At 46.7% G+C, this 16,163-nt stretch overlaps 1 protein-coding gene across 4 annotated transcripts in view; it reads left to right on the top strand.

Moving 5' to 3' along the window:
• KCNC4 (potassium voltage-gated channel subfamily C member 4) overlaps positions 1 to 16,163 on the top strand; it is a 75,125-nt gene that overhangs the window by 37,063 nt on the left and 21,899 nt on the right. The gene's annotated exons all lie outside the window — the stretch shown is intronic.

The following is a 16,163-nucleotide window of genomic DNA, read 5'->3' as shown; positions in this document are numbered from 1 at the left end:
TAATTAACATTTAACACTTTCCTTAATGAGCAGTTAACACCTTAGCAGGAATCAGTTGCTGACAGAAGAATGGGTCATCACTCCCCCTTTTGTCCTGTCAAATCAAACACTGTCTTCCAGATGGTTCCCAGACACAGCGCCTCTCTCCCTGGTCTCCCACCCTTTCCCCTCCCACATCACCAGACCTCCCTCATTCATTGGCTAGGCCCACACGACTGCCTCCCCCCAAAGCCTCTTCTCCACCCGGAAGTCTTCCCAGCCACACCCCCAGGAGGGGTCCCTCCTCCCTGCTTCCCTGGGCTTCTGGGCCTCCCTGGAGTAGGCAGACCTGAACTCTGTTCTATTGGTTTACAGACAAACTCCCTCCTGGCTGCGCAGTTTCCGTCGTCCCTTTGTATAACCTATACCTTCCAGTGCCTGGGGCTCTGTAACTAAATCAGTGATTCAATGAGTGATTCACTCAATCAATGACAGTACGGAAGACAGGAACGAAGAAAGAGAAAGCCAGAATCATCCTCCCCTACTTCACTATTTGTGTAAGGCCAGGCTGTGAGTTGCTCAGAATAATTTTTGTGCTACATTTGGCATCACTGCGCAAGCCTGAGCCATTTTGGGGTTGGAAACTCCCAGGAAAAGCAATGGAATTATCCTCTTGGAGAAATATGCCCACGTGGCTGGCCCAAGGAAGGGGAGGAGGGGCTTTCAGTGTTGGTAGGGATTTCATGTCTGAGGAAAACCAAATCCCAAGGAGGGGGCGAATTCTTTGTGAGGCCTTCAGCACAATTATTCATTCACCCAGTCATCCCGCCGACACGCACTTCCTCTGAGGGAGGCCGCACCTGGGCACCCTGCTGGAACCTGAGGGAAAAGAGGAAAGTAGGACCCTCTCCTGAGGTGCTCGGCCAGGGGAAGCCATGTCCTCTGGGAGGGACACGGGGCTTCTCTAGGAGGAGGAAGGGGAGGCTCAGCCCAGCCCACAGGCAGGGAGGCAAGTGGCTGCTCCTGAAGCCAAGTCCCTAGATTGTCAGGATGCGCTGGCCACACCTGCAGGCTTGGCTAACACTCCAGTCTTTGATGTCGGGACAAGTGGATGAGGACCACACAGCAGGCAGGGAGGGAGCTGGAGCGGTGGGCAAGGAGAGAGAAAGAGCCGGGTATCTGGGGTGGCAGCTGCCCGCAGCCAGAGGGTAGGGGGAAGTGCCAGCAGGTAGGGGAGCCCAGGCCAAAGTCGTGGCAGGACCTCCCCGTGAAGCCACCCCCACCCCACCCCCAACCGTGCACTAGTCCAGCTTGGCTTAGAGGACTGTCTGTTTAGAGGGCTTCAAGCTCCACAGGCCCCAAACAGGAAAATGTTTTGCAGAAAGAGAGACAGGATTCAAATTTGATTGGAGGGCAAGGATTTGGGATTATTTGCCCAAGAGGGAAGGAAGCACTTAAGTGACTTGGTCATTCATGATTATTTGTAAGGTGTTAGGATGACAGACAGCATTAACCCAAATGGTCCCCATAGCAACCCCATGAGACGAGCAGGGCGGGACAGCATCCTATTGTTCAGGCAAAGAAAACGGGGCACGAAAAGGTTAAGGCTCTCGCTGGCCACTCCATACTTCATCAGTAAAGGAGATTTGACATCAGTGTTTCTGGGTCCAGGGTCCTTGTTCACCTCGGGCTGCCTCTCCTGACCCAGTGAGGGAAAGGGGGGAACCACCATCAGGGGGACTTTGAGACCAAGCCCGCTATGGGTGGCTCTCTGAGGAGTGGTCACAGGAAAGGGAGGGGGAGGGGGACAGGCTCTGCATCAACCTGGGGCCTGAGCAGCCCACTGCACCCACCTCCGCTCTTGGTCCAGGTGCCCAGAGTCCCGTGGCCCCGGCAGCTTGAGTGCATTGCTTTTCCCAGGTCTCAGTAGGGGCACTCGGTGAACTCAGAGGCTTCATGGCTGGGAAAGGCTGTCCAGGTTCTGTGATTCAGTGTGCCGGCAGGAAAATAAATCCACCAGAATGATTTCTTTTTTCTTCCAACAAAGAAATGAGACTCGTAATCCAACAGTGACTGCCAGAGGACAGCCTGCTCTGAATTCCTTTCCTGCCTTGCTTACAGTCATTAAATTGGTCACTTGGGTTCAGGGGATGAAAGTGCGCCCGGCAGGACTGCGGTTGGCCTGGTTAACTTGCCGGCTTCTGCCTGGGACGGGATAGACCGAAGCTCTGTTCCCCACTGGGCTCTCCCTCTTGGATACTCAGAAATGCTCTCCCTGGGTCATAGCGGGGAGGGCGGAGGGCTCGACTCAAACCCTTCCTCTCTGATCAAAAAACTTTCCAACAGCCCACCTCCCTGGAGTGAATCTGGCGTATTATCACATTGACTGGACATTCATTCTGCCAAATATTTCATGACAGTAGCTCCTTTATTCCTAACATCACCCTCTGGAGGAGGTGTGATCCCCTCTCTAAAGACGGGGAGTCTGAGGCTCAGAGAAGTGATCTTGTGTGGGTCAGGCAGCGAGCGAGCCGCAGAGCTGTGGCCTGGATCTAATATACTCCTCACGCTGGTCATTTCAGGCAGGTATTGTTCGCAACTGTTTCCTCAGTTAAGAAACTGAGACTAAGCCTAATTAAGCTCGTCCAAGGCAAACAACTGCTGACGGAGAGACCTGAAATCAGAGCCAAAGCCCAGCCTTTACAGTCTTGTCTCCCTGCTGGGCAGGCTGTCTCCCCACACAGCACCCTTACCTGTGCTCACTAGGTCTCTCCACCCTCAGCCCTTCTCCTGCCCCCATCCTCTCAGCCAGCTCGCTGAAGCCAACACTGAGTATCTTCACAGCCCAGCTTCAAACAGGCTTCTCCACAAAGCCTTCCCTGACGTTTTGGGCCATGTCCACCTCTCCCTTTCTCTCCTTCCCAATCTCCCATTGTTTTTATTAAACATAAGGGCACTTCATTATGGCTTTGGCTTACTTCACATGTGTAGGCCTTGTTTCTGCCCCCTCTTGCCTTCCCTAAATGATAGAGATAGAGTAAGATAATGAAATAGTCAGTTTAGAAATCCCAGTAGGGGATTAAGGACAGAAAGGGAGTTTTAAGGGAGTTTGGGAGACTGTTGTAAGCTAATGACCACTCAAGAAAAGAATCCAGTAACCTAGCAACAATCTACACTGCCTTGAAGGGAGACCAGGTGCATCCAAGCACCAGGCACACTCAAGCCACAAACCCTGATAGTTAAAACACAAGACAATAGATATGGGGTCTGAATCTTGTTACGTGAAGTCAGGGAGTTAATAGTCCTTGAAAAGCAGCATTTCTGCATGTAGCCAAGACAGAAATATAGGTGAAGGGGGAAAAAAAGGGGGAAAGGGGACATTATACCAGAACCTGAGATGAATTACTATATTTTAGTATATGTCACCACTCTTTTGCTAATATACATATGATTTAAATAGCGCCATGACAGTCCTGTTCAAACCATGTAGGGTCAAAGGAGGAACTAATGATGTAAGCTTTGATGTCTGCCCAAGAATGAGGAAGAAGGTGGTCTTCCCTCCTTCCCACTTTTCTTTTGTTTATAAAAATAAAGTCCTCTCAGTCCTTGGGGCAAAGCCTTCTAGCCTGCCCACTTGTATTTCTCATGAGCATCCTATGGTAATAAACTCACTCTTTGCCTGCCACTTTGCCTCTTGCTGAATTCTTTCTGCACCAAGACAAAAGAACCTGAGCTTCGGTAAGTCCTGACACAGGTGAGCGGTTTCAATTAAAAGAACCATGGGTTCTGCACATATGGTCACCTTATCTTTGATAAAGGAGGCAAGAATATACAATGGCCTCTTCAATAAGTGGTGCTGGGAAAATGGTACAGCTACGTGTAAAAGAATGAAATTAGAACACTTCCTAACACCATACACAAAAATAAACTCAAAATGGATTAAAAAACTAAATGTAGGGCCAGACACTATAAAACTCTTAGAGGAAAACATAGGAAGAACACTCTATGACATACATCACAGCAAGATCCTTTCTGACTCACCTCCTAGAGAAATGGAAATAAAAACAAAAGTAAACAAATGGGACCTATTGAAACTTAAAAGCTTTTGAACAGCAAAGGAAACCATAAACAAGACGAAAAGACAACCCTCAGAATGGGAGGAAATATTTGCAAACGAAGCAACTTTTCAAAAGGATTAATCTCCAAACTATACAAGCAACTCATGCATCTCAATATCAAAAAAACAAACAACCCAATCCAAAAATGGGCAGAAGACCTAAATAGACATTTCTGCAAAGAAGATATACAGATTGCCAACAAACACATGAAAGGATGCTCAACATCACTAATCATTAGAGAAATGCAAATCAAAACTACAATGAGGTATCACCTCACACCAGTCAGAATGGCCATCATCAAAAAATCTACGAACAATAAATGCTGGAGAGGGTATGGAAAAAAGGGAACCCTCTTGCACTGTTGGTGGGAATGTAAATTGATACAGCCACTAGAGAGAACAGTAAGGAGGTTCCTTAAAAAACTAAAAATAGAACTACCATACAACCCAGCAATCCCACTACTGGGCATATACCCTGAGAAAACCATAATTCAAAGAGTCATGTACCACAATGTTCATTGCAGCACTATTTACAATAGCCAGGACATGGAAGCAACCTAAGTGTCCATCAACAGATGAATGGATAAAGAAGATGTGGCACATATATACAATGGAATATTACTCAGCCATAGAAAGAAACGAAATTGAGTTATTTGTAGTGAGGTGGATGGACCTAGAAGCTGTCATACAGAGTGAAGTAAGTCAGAAAGAGAAAAACAAATACCGTATGCTAACACATATATATGGAATCTGAAAAATAAAATGGTTCTGATGAACCTAGTGGCAGGACAGGAATAAAGACACAGACGTAGAGAATGGACTTGAGGACACGGGGAGGGGGAAGGATAAGCTGGGATGAAGTGAGAGAGTGGCACGGACATACATACACTACCAAATGTAAAATAGCTAGCTAGTGGGAAGCAGCTGCATAGCACAGGGAGATCAGCTTGGTGCTTTGTGACCACCTAGAGTGGTGGGATAGGGAGGGTGGGAGGGAGACGCAAGAGGAAGGGGATATGGGGATATATGTATACATATAGCTGATTCACTTTGTTATACAGTAGAAACTAACACAGCATTGTAAAGCATTTATACTCCAGTAAAGATGTTAAAAAAAAAAAAACAAAAAAACACAGTGGGTTCGAGTCTCCTCCTAAGTCAGAGATTGTGGGTTCAAGTCCCACTGCAGAAGGAGTGTGGTTTCATAAAGAGCAACAACCAATCATCTGAGATGTCATGTTGCTTACAGCCCTGAGAGGTCAACTCTAGATAGTACAAGTATCTACTGTATCATCCAGCACAGTGCCAACCACAAAACAGGTGTTGAATAAATTCCACACATTTGTGTGTTACTGTTCAAAGCATTTGGGTATCCATTGTCTTGATGAATTTTCCTGAGAACCTTGTGAGGTTGGTATACAGGTTCTGAGGGACTAGCTGTAGCTAAGGTGACTAGCTGGTTAGTTGAAGAGCAGGGCTGGGACTCAGATTTTCTCTTCCCATGTGGAGGGCTCTTTCCTCTGCGGGGCCACAGATAAGAAGATCATCTGTTTCCTGAAATGGTATCCCTGGTCAGCTGAGTTTTCTCTACTGTTTCTTCCTCCACCCCAGGACCCCAGCCATGAGAAGGGTCCTGCTGGTGTCTTATTGAGGGCGTCATCAGACTGGCTCTGAGGGCAGCTTGAGTCAGAGAGTGAGGGGTGGTAAGAAACATCTCAGGTGAAGCCCCCAGTGAGTCCAGCAACTGGCAGGGCTGAGGTCCTGGTCCAAGTGAGGACCTTCCCAGTAACCCCCAGAGGTTCATGCTGGGTCTTGGTCTGCAGGGTCCCTGTCCCACCCCATGGCCCTGCAGGGAGCCACTAGTAAGCGCAGGTGATCAGTTCCAGACCAATCCCCAGGCAGCCACAGGATGCTCCCTCCAGCGGGGGGCAGGGGGTGGGGAAGGAAAACCATCCAAGACCTGCTATCACCTCACACACAAGAGGAAATAAGGCAGAAGGAGACGTCGCTGCGGTTTTGCCCACAGAGTTGCAGGAGGGAACCAGAAGCAGAGCTGCTCCCTCAGGCAGTGGATGCTCCCATCGGGCATATCCAGAGCTGCTTTGCCAAAAAAGAGAATTAGGTTACATGGTTACATTCTCAGCCAGACAGCCCAAAGGATCTGGGGGGCATCCAGGAGCCCAGCCCCTTCTCTCTGCTCCAAGCCGACCAGTCAGCTGCAAGATCTGACCCCCTAAGGCTCAGGAAGGCGGTAAGGGTCATGGCGGCATCCTCACGTGATCTGGTGCTTCATTTGTGGGCTCTTCATATGCCTGCTTAGCCCCTACTGTGTATCCAAGAACAGCCCCAAAGAGTTGTGCTCACTTTCCATTTCTCCGTCTGTGGCTTATCCGCCTTGTGGAGGAGGCCAGTGTTGGAGCAGGGACCAGGGCTGGGTATGTGACACCTGCTTTTTGAGAGCAGCCCTGGCATGAGCTGCTTGCTCGAAACTTTGCACAGCTTCCTGCTCTGGGAAATGAAGGATTAACTGAATGACATATGCAGTGATTATGGGGAAGCAATGGGGTGAGGGGAGGACTGTCTGTAGATCCTGCCAAGGAGACCAGGAATTAATTCAACCTGTCACTTACACTGAGCTCCCTTAGCAGGTGACTGGTGCAGTCACCTCATCTATCCCCAGTACAGTACACCATAGCCATAGCCCGAGCGCATACTGCAGAGCGGGCCAGAGCCTCGGGGAGGCCCGCAAAGAGGGCTGCTGCAATGGAGTAAACAGGCCACAGCCACGGCAGCAACGCCATTAGATTCCATCCCACGACATTCGATCCAGTATTTGCTCACCACCTGCTATATGCTGGGAACACTGCCAAGGTTATATGTATTGATAAAATAATCTTCAAGTTGAAGAAGCTCACTCCAGGTGTACGTGTAGTATGTCTGCACTTTCCAGGATAATCTCAAAACATTCTGTAAATTCTGCTAGAAACAGGGAGCATATGCATTCTCTTTCACACCTGTAAGCCCTGTGCCTGACACAGAATCTGGAACGGAGTATGACTTAATGTACGTTTGCTGAATGAACAAAGGAACAAATGACTGGATCATCTGAGTTGGGCCAGCTAGTTCACGGGCGCTCTGCAGAGAGTCAGTATTCAATGCGCTCTGCTGGCTGTGCCTCCACAACCCCTTGGTTTCCTCTCAGGACATCCTCCTCACTCCTCCACCTTTTTCTCTCTAACATACCACACCCCCCGAGACCTGTGCTCTGCAATTTTGCATTCAGCTCTCCACTCCCTGTCCCCAAAGCCCAAATTACCAAAGATAACTAATGTTAGCAGGTCAGAGTCAGCACAGATGCACTTTAAGATGCTTAGCCTGGCTGGAGAGCCCTAGACAGAGCCGGATGTATTTTTAGCTCCTTGGGTATCTGGAAAGGTATTGAGATGCAGTCGTTGTTACAGACACCCTGGCAAATCAGTATTCTGCTACTGGCCTCCCCACACCAGCAGTTTCCATTCAGTGTCTCAAAAGCAAGGGTTGCCATGGAGATTGAGCTGCAGGGCAACTGAACTTCCTGTTGGGAAACAGCGGCACAGGTAAAGCTCTGGGCCAATGGGAATCAAGGAGCTCCATGGATGGCCACGGCTTCTTCTCCTGAAGGCAAATGATTGCAGAGTCCCTGGTATCCTCAGAAGGGGTTAGCCAGGAGATAGAGGATGCTGTGTGTCTGGAACTTCATCAGGGAGGGATTGATACTGATTCTATTTCTCCCTCACACCTGTCATAGGATTGATTTAGTTCTCTCTGTGTTCCATTGCCCAAGGCCTGTGGCCATCCAAAAAGAAGTCTGGAAGCTGCTTGGGGAGGAAGGTGGCAGGGCCATTTTGTAGTAGAGGCCAGTCCTGGCAAATACCTAGACACAAGCTCTGTGTGGGGCTTGGGGAGGCCAGGTCAACCCAGTCCTGGAGCCAGTTGAATCATAGTAACCCACTCTTCCAGTGACACTGTGTAGGATTATCTTATTTTATCCTTGATATCATGCAGGGAAGCAGCCAAGACAGGTAGCATGGTCCCCAATTTTCCCATTAATTCAACAAACGTTTCCTGTGTACCAGATATGCTAGGCAACCGAGATTTAAAAATCTGAAGCTACAAGAGGCTAAGTGACCCACAGACAGTTACAAAACTGGTAAGAGGTAGAACCAGAAGAACCCCCAGTTCTGTCCAGTCCATAGATTCAGAGGGATAAGAGCCCAAAGAAGTTCTCAGAGAGCATTTAGCCTGATCCTTGAACTTCACAGAAAATAAACTGAGGCCCAGAGAGAGCGTGAAACTTGGTCACTCAGAGAGTTGGTGATAGAGCAAGGGCCAGGGTTCTTTGCCCACTCTGCTTCTCATCACCAAAAGTTCTTTCTAGGGAAATGTGCTGTCCCAAATTTTTACAGGACCCTCGCTCTGTGTCAGGCACTGGATCAGCTAAGAATTTCTTTTAGTTGTTGTTAACAGAGACGTGATCACAGTGACTTAAAAAAACTAAGCGTTTATCTTCTTTTATACAAGAAGTCCAGAAGCAGGTATTCCAGGGCTGTATGATAGGTCAACAAGGTCATCAGTCATGCAGGTTCCTTCTAGCCTTCTGCATCACTGTTATTAACACACAGTTCAATCCTAAAACACCCAAGATGGCTGCTGGAGTGCTAGCCATTATATCCACATTCCAGGCAGGAAAAGGGAGATAAGAAAGGAACAAAAGGGCATGCATGCAAGCCCTGTCTGCCCTCTCCTCTCCTTTAGGGGTCTTTCTGAAAGCCCATCTAAGTTCCATTTATAACCCATTAGCACTTGCCAATTGTAAGGGAGGGAGGTTAAGAAATGTCATCTTTTACCTGGGTACATTGCACCCTAAATAACATTGGAGTTATGGTAGGAGTGAAGAATGGGAGAATGATATTGGGAGCAGAATTTTTCTAGGCACTGTATGGGAATACAACACACACACACACACACACACACACACACACACAAACAGTATATATATATACACACACACACACACACACAAACAGTATATATATACACACACACACACACACACACATACATACATAGATATACATATACATATATGTGTGTGTATACATGCTACATATTGGTCCTAAGATTTATAAAGGGTTTTTGTTTCCTGCTTCTTAAAACTTTTCTGTACTTTCTAAATTTTCAGCAGTGTGTGTATCTATTTATTTGACAATGAGGAAAAAAACCACTACCCATCATCCCTCTTTTAATTATCCACACGGGTGATTATTAGCCAGGCTCAGAGTCATCTATGTTATGCTACTTTCATGAAGATAGAGCAAAAATTCTTAAAACAGTGTTTGAACAAATTTAATATCAATTCAGTTCAGTTACAGCAAACTCTACAGATTTTGCAGATATCACCCTTGGAAGGGGCTTGGAGTAGAAGCGGCAATCCACCAAGGAGCTGGAGAAAATCATAGCTTTATGCAACGCTAGCCCCTCGGCCCTGAGCCTCCACTGCTGCCAGCCCCCAGCTCATCTTGTCTGGGAGCGCCTCCCACACACAGTCTCCTGGACGCTGAAACCTAATGCCCTCTGGGGCTGCTGGGCTGCACGCCCGCCTGGAGCCTGCTGAACAGCAGGGGTGGGCCCTGTGGGTCTGCTAGCAAGGCTCAGCCTTTGCCCAGCCTCTCGCAGGTGGCTCCGGTTATTTGTGAACTGGAGTTGTCCTCCTCAAGGAATTGCAAGGTAGGTCAGGGACACGGAGGAGGCCCACAGTAAACCAAAGCCTGGGTCCAGGCATCCTGTCTCCTGCCACAGCCCTGGAAATATTTCAGGAGTGATTCACGGGCCAACACAGGGGCATGACTGGGCTCACAGGGAGCCCCCTGCAAGACTTTCTCCCCACGTGGTGCTTCTTGACAAGATTTTTAAGTAATATGTTGTCCAAGGCATGAGGAAAAGATTTTTGAGAAGGGACTGTGGAAAAGCAAAGGTTGGTCTATTCAGTATGGAATTGAAGTATGGGTGGTTCACTCACGAGATAGCCCAGACCCTCCTAGTGTATCTAGAATCCATTCTCCCCTTAATCTTTGCTAAATGAACACCAGTTTTATGTGGGGGCAGTAATGTGCTCAGTTGAAATATCTGATCTCTCAGGCTCACTTGCAGATTTACGCACGGACAGATAATAAAATACAGGTAAATGTCCCTGGGAAGGCTGTCCATCCCTTAATAAAAGGCAAGGGCCCAAGAGAAGAAGACTGCATTTGGGCCTCAGCCCCCGCCCCCTTCTCCTGCCTGGAATGAGGAGATGAGTGGGAATGGAGCAGCTGGCTCGTGACTCTGGGAAGAAGAGCCTCACGCTAGGATGGCAGAGCAGGAAGCTGGAATGCTCTGAGGCCCTTCGGGAATTTCTTGACATCATCCCTGGACTCCCTACCTCCTGACTTCTTGTTATATGACAAAAATAAAAGCCCAATTTGGGTAAGCCAACATGGGTTTCTGTTACTCAGGAAGGCAAATATAATCCTAACTGATGCCTGAAGATTGCCAGAGGGCTGTGCCTTTTTGTGTGTTCGAAGCCTCGCCAACCAATATGCAGTTCCCATCTTGGTTCTGTCCCTAGGCTCACTTCCTCTGGGGTTAGAACCAGGTCAGCTCGGATCAGATCACCCCATTTATCAGGGAGGGAAACTGCGGCTTAATTCTTCCCACAGAACTCACAGCTGGCCTGGGCGTGCATCTCAGCCTCCACCGAGCTCTTCCTCCATTGTTCATCTGTATATATCACTCAGGGGGAAAGTGAAGAATTAAGTCTCATGAACTGCTTTTACTCCTCCCAAGGGAGAATATAGCATCCAGGAAAATGCTTCTTGGCTGAAAAGTCCCTGAGAATTAAAAACTTGATCTTCCCAAACCCAGGGATAGAATCTTCTCTCTCCCTGTTTCAAACCATTGATGGTATGAGACGGCTCCCCACTGATGGCTCTGTCGACCATGAATCTCAGCCCCTTGGGATCTGTAAGGACTTAAGGCTTTTTAAGGAGGAAATGATGACTTGATGACTGTATCATCTGTCAGATTTTTCTGTTCAACCACCATCTTTTTGAGTGCCTACTATGTATTTATATAATCTTCACAAAATGAGCAAATGCTTTAAAAGATACCTGCAAAGGAACCTGATTAGAGATATTATTAATAATGCAAACATAAGAAACAATAAGAAAATGTTTGGAATGGCCTTTCTCCTCTTGGTTAAGCTCTTTCTTAGGTATATTATAAGGCAAAAGCAATGACAACTAATTGGATATGAAGCAATAAATCCCTGAAATATGTTTGACATTTATTATTGTTAATAAAGGTTATTGACCTAAGAGTTTTTACCTTGAGATATTAGCTAATGATAGTAGAAAGCTATCCAATTAGTAAGCTATTTAAAAACTAAGCATCTGGACCATGAACATAAACTTCCTTAATTATTTCATTGATGCTCAAAGGTATTACAATACTTACCCCAGTACCTCAGATTTCATTAAATGTAATGATAAACATATATGAGTCTTTTGGTCTTTCTTAGTAATTGCAAAACACAAAAACCCCACATGCCCTTAGGAAAACCCTTGCTTTTTTTACCGTGAAAAAAGACTGGAATAATGCACAAAAAAAATATGGCACAAAAAAATATGGTTATTGAAAGATGCATAGAAAACATTGCTGAAAATTTTAAGAAATAAATATTAATTGTAAAGCAACCATAAAAATTAATTTTTAAATAAATTTAAAAAGAAATAAATATTAAGGCAAAATATGCCTTATAGGAAGTTTGTTTTTTGTTTGATTAAAAGTATAGAGATTTCTAACATCTCAGTTAATAGAATTTGCTAAATTTTGTTTAAATACTAGAAACACAGGAGAAAGGACTAATTTTGAACCACTAAAGGAAAAACGTGTGAGAAAAGAGTAAATGATTTCCTTAAAAACTGCTTTATTATTTAATTGTTAGTAATAATAACTATTAACTAGAATAAAAAGTGGAACCTGGGGCGATGTTAACAAAGATAGAAACACACCTGATAGACATTCACTCAACAGCAAAGAAGTTAAAGCCAGACGTGCACAAAAGGTGAAGTGTTATCATTGATGTTGTTAATTTTGTAAAAATGAGGCCTTTAAAGTGTAATAGAGTCTTTACATTACTTTGGGACGGGATATGGAGTGACCAGGAAGATCTTTCATATTACATAGAAGTTCTCCAGTTTTCTCAAAACAGTTGCTTAAGAGAGTTACCAGGTTTACAGATGGATCACATGTTTTTCTTATGAAGACAAATGTTCGATTTTTATTACCCTTCTCTGGGATGACAAATGGCTGTCAGATTTTTTTAATAAGCACTCTTTTTTTTTTTAATATACATATTTTTAAATTTATTTATTTATTTTATTTATGGCTGTGTTGGGTCTTCGTTTCTGTGCGAGGGCTTCCTCCAGTTGCGGCAAGTGGGGGTCACTCTTCATCGCGTTGCGCGGGCCTTTCACCATCGCGGCCTCTCTTGTTGCGGAGCACAGGCTCCAGACGCGCAGGCAATTGTGGCTCACGGGCCTAGTTGCTCCGCGGCATGTGGGATCTTCCCAGACCAGGGCTCGAACCCCTGTTCCCTGCATTGGCAGGCAGATTCCCAACCACTGTGCCACCTGGGAAGCCCCTAATAAGCACTCTTGATCTGTCTCTTCAAGACAAAGGTGACGCTTTATCCTCTCAAAAAATAAACTCATGCTAAGGAAAGAGCACTTGAAAACACGTTTGGATGTTTCCATTGTTACACCATTCTGACTAAAGCCCTGCTTGTAATACCTTTAAATCTCTCGTATCTGTACACTTAAAAAAGAATTGGAAACAGAATTTTCTAACTTGTTTTAAAATTATTTAAATAAGATAGTTCCATAAGTTTTGACTCCATGCTATTAAAATTATAAAAATATAATAATTATATAATATATAATAAATTATTTAAAAAGTGTTTCTGCTTGCTTAAAAGAACAGACTTTGGGTACTATGGAAATTATGTGATGCTTATTGTATACTGCCTTATACTGTTGGTTGTTTTACTCCATGGGAGTGCTCCTTGTCTTCTGACCTAACTGGAAGCTTGCTGTTTCTTATATACATGTTCTCCTTTCCTGGCCTCTCCTCTCCCCTTTCTCCTTCCACCTTGCCCTGGTGCCTACCATTGTTCTGCAGGTGCCTCATCCGTTGATGCAAATGTCAAGTTCAGGCCAGCAGGGACTGCCTGAGTCTTGTAGCCTACATTCTGAGACCTGTCTCTTGAACCTACTCTGACCCCCTGATGTCCACAGGATAAAGTCTAGCTTCCATGTATCACCTTAGGGAAAAAACCCGAACGAACTTCTGGGCCAACCCAATAGTAGCGCTGTGCTTCTGCCTTACCTGGTTTCTATCAGACTCATCAAAACTGCCTCTCCTGATTCTGCTCTAGGCGCCTTCTTCCTCCCTACGTACTTGAGGTCTAGGTTTGCACTAAGATCCCAGTCAGATCCCATTTCTTTCTTGCACCTCATTGGCCCTGGCCTCCGCAGTCCTCCCTGGGATGCCCCTCCTCTGAGAGCTTTTCTCCAGCACTTGTGTGCACGGTCAGGCACTATCAGCTCTTATCACGATGAGGATGCCCTGCTGCTCCAACTGGACTGTCAGACCTGTGAGCACTGGGCTGTGAGCCTCCATAGAGCCTCAGTGCTGAGAACAGAGCCCCGTGAACAATGGCACAGGCTGCACCCAAGCCTCATGACTCACTGGGCATGACTGCTGGGCATGACTGCTGGGCATGACTCACTGTGTGCAGTGAGTGCTCATTGGTGACAGCGTGCCATCTGGGATCCTTACAGTGACCTGTCTTCATCTGTCACTCATACACTTTTCTACGATGGAGGGAGAGGCCATGTGCCATGACCCTAGAATTGCTGCCCCCTGCCCCCCACCAGCAGAGGGGACATGTGGGTTCAGAAGACGTGAGCTGCTCAACCTGTTCTGGGTACAGCTGCCTGCCCTGAGCCCAAGGAACCGAGGGCTGGATGCTGGCTCGTCCCTTGGGTAAGAGTTACTGTTGTTTGGGCCAAAATACATTTAGTGACACCATGAGAGGTTTGGGTGCAGGAGGCATGCTTTAAAAAATACATGAGAATTTAATGGGTTTTTTTTTTCCACCCCTGCTGGGGAAACATGTCCACATGTCTGGGATAATATTAGGGCTGTTTATTTTCCAAGGCTGACGTTTCCTTGGCCATCTAAGATTGCTGCTGGAGATAGAATGAGTGATATTTACTTTGGCACTCTTGGTCCAGAAAGGATTACCAAGGGCAAGTAGGAGCACGTCTGGGTGACACAGACAGACAGACGCCCAGAAATATGTGGGACACGCCAAACCAGGCCATCATCTGACCCACGGTTGTTTCTGGGGTCCCTAGTGGCCCTTCCACAAAGGACACCAGTCAGAGGGGGACATTTCATGTGGGGGATTGATAGGTTCAAAATCTAATTTTAGGCATAGAATAAGAAACAGCTTTTCTAGTGGGGAGGTCTACTTTGGGGGAAAAAAGAAGGGCTGTAAGGGAACGGTCTTCCTTCCTAAAACAAAACCAAGCTCTTCGGAGCTTTGAGTGAGGGAAGGTGATCACGACGGGGAGGCGCGGAAGAGGCCACTTTGCAAGCATCTCTTTACCTCTGGGCTTTGCCTCCCCTTTGAGTACAAAACTACCCCATTCTCCTGGTCAAATGAATTGGACTCAGTACAATGAGGCAGGTTGAAAATCTAAAAGGGATTCGACCAAAAAAATTTTTTAAAAGTAGAAGAGGAAAAGAAAATAAGTACAGAAACAGTTGCAATATCCAAATATAATTTATTGATGCTATACTAGAACTTGTGTTACCCTGTGCCTTCCCCCCAGCCCCTTTGAAAATCCCTAGAAAATCTCTCCTTTGTAGTGTTTAGGCTCTTCCTAAGCTGGAAGCCTTGGAAAACAGGTTTGTAAATGGCCGGTGGGTAAACAGGAGAATGATCAGTCTTGATGGGTCTCCAGCAGCAGGAAAAAAAAAAAAGCCATCCCACCCGGAGGACAGCCCGTAGCCATTGGGACTGAAGGCTGCTGGAAAAGCCCAAAGGGGCTTTTAGACAGGGCTGCCCAATAGGCTCATCCGGTCCCTTCTCCCCAGGCAGCACTGGGCATGGTCACCGTGCACTGTTCTGGCTGCTTGAAGCTCCTTGGATTACGACATGCTTATGTCAAAATGTTAACCTTCACTGGTTCGGAGAGAGAGCCCAAGGAAACATCATTTTCCATTGGGCACCAGGGAGCCTGTTCTGGGCCCCAAAGAAGAACTCAGAGAGGCCCTGGGAGATGGGTAGGACAGGTTAGGTCCTGCCCAGAACTAGACCCTCTCCTCCTGAAAACATGGTGATGCCAGGCTGTGGTGCAGGGGTATTAGCTAGGGACAGAATGGGGACTGGCTCCCCAGCTCTGCGTGAGGACAGAAGGAGCACCATGGAGCAGGCACTCATATGCTTAAGTGCAATTCACTCGATTGGTTCCAGCCTGTGGAACAGCGGGGAGAAATGACAAGCTAAGAAATTTAAGTAGCCGATCAGGCTTTGTGTCGTCCAGATTCCCACACTGCTGCAGGCTGAGCTGAACTGAACAGACCTTGAAATATTCATAGCCTGGGGTAGGGGTGGGGTCCACAGTGCAGAACAAATCTGGTCCCACAAATAAATCCAACCCCTGAATGTGCTTGGAACTCCTCTGCCAGCATCATCCTTCATTGTGGATAACCCTCCTTGGGTCCTTCTTATTGGCTGGGTTTGCTCTAAGCACTTTCCACAGGATAACTCATTTGTCTCCCCAGCCGCCCTGGGTGGTAGGTACTGTGACTATCCTCATGTTGCCAGTGAGGAAAACTGGAGAGTCAGAAACATTAAACAACTTGCCTCGGGGCATTAGGGGCAAAAACCCCATAGGGGACAGGGCTGGGATTTGAA

Source organism: Balaenoptera physalus (assembly GCF_965194825.1).
Source record: "Balaenoptera physalus genome assembly, chromosome: 1".
In the NCBI taxonomy this organism is placed as follows: Eukaryota; Metazoa; Chordata; class Mammalia; order Artiodactyla; family Balaenopteridae; genus Balaenoptera; species Balaenoptera physalus.
Note: the sequence above shows the minus strand (reverse complement) of the source record. Positions and strands in the feature narration are given on the sequence as shown.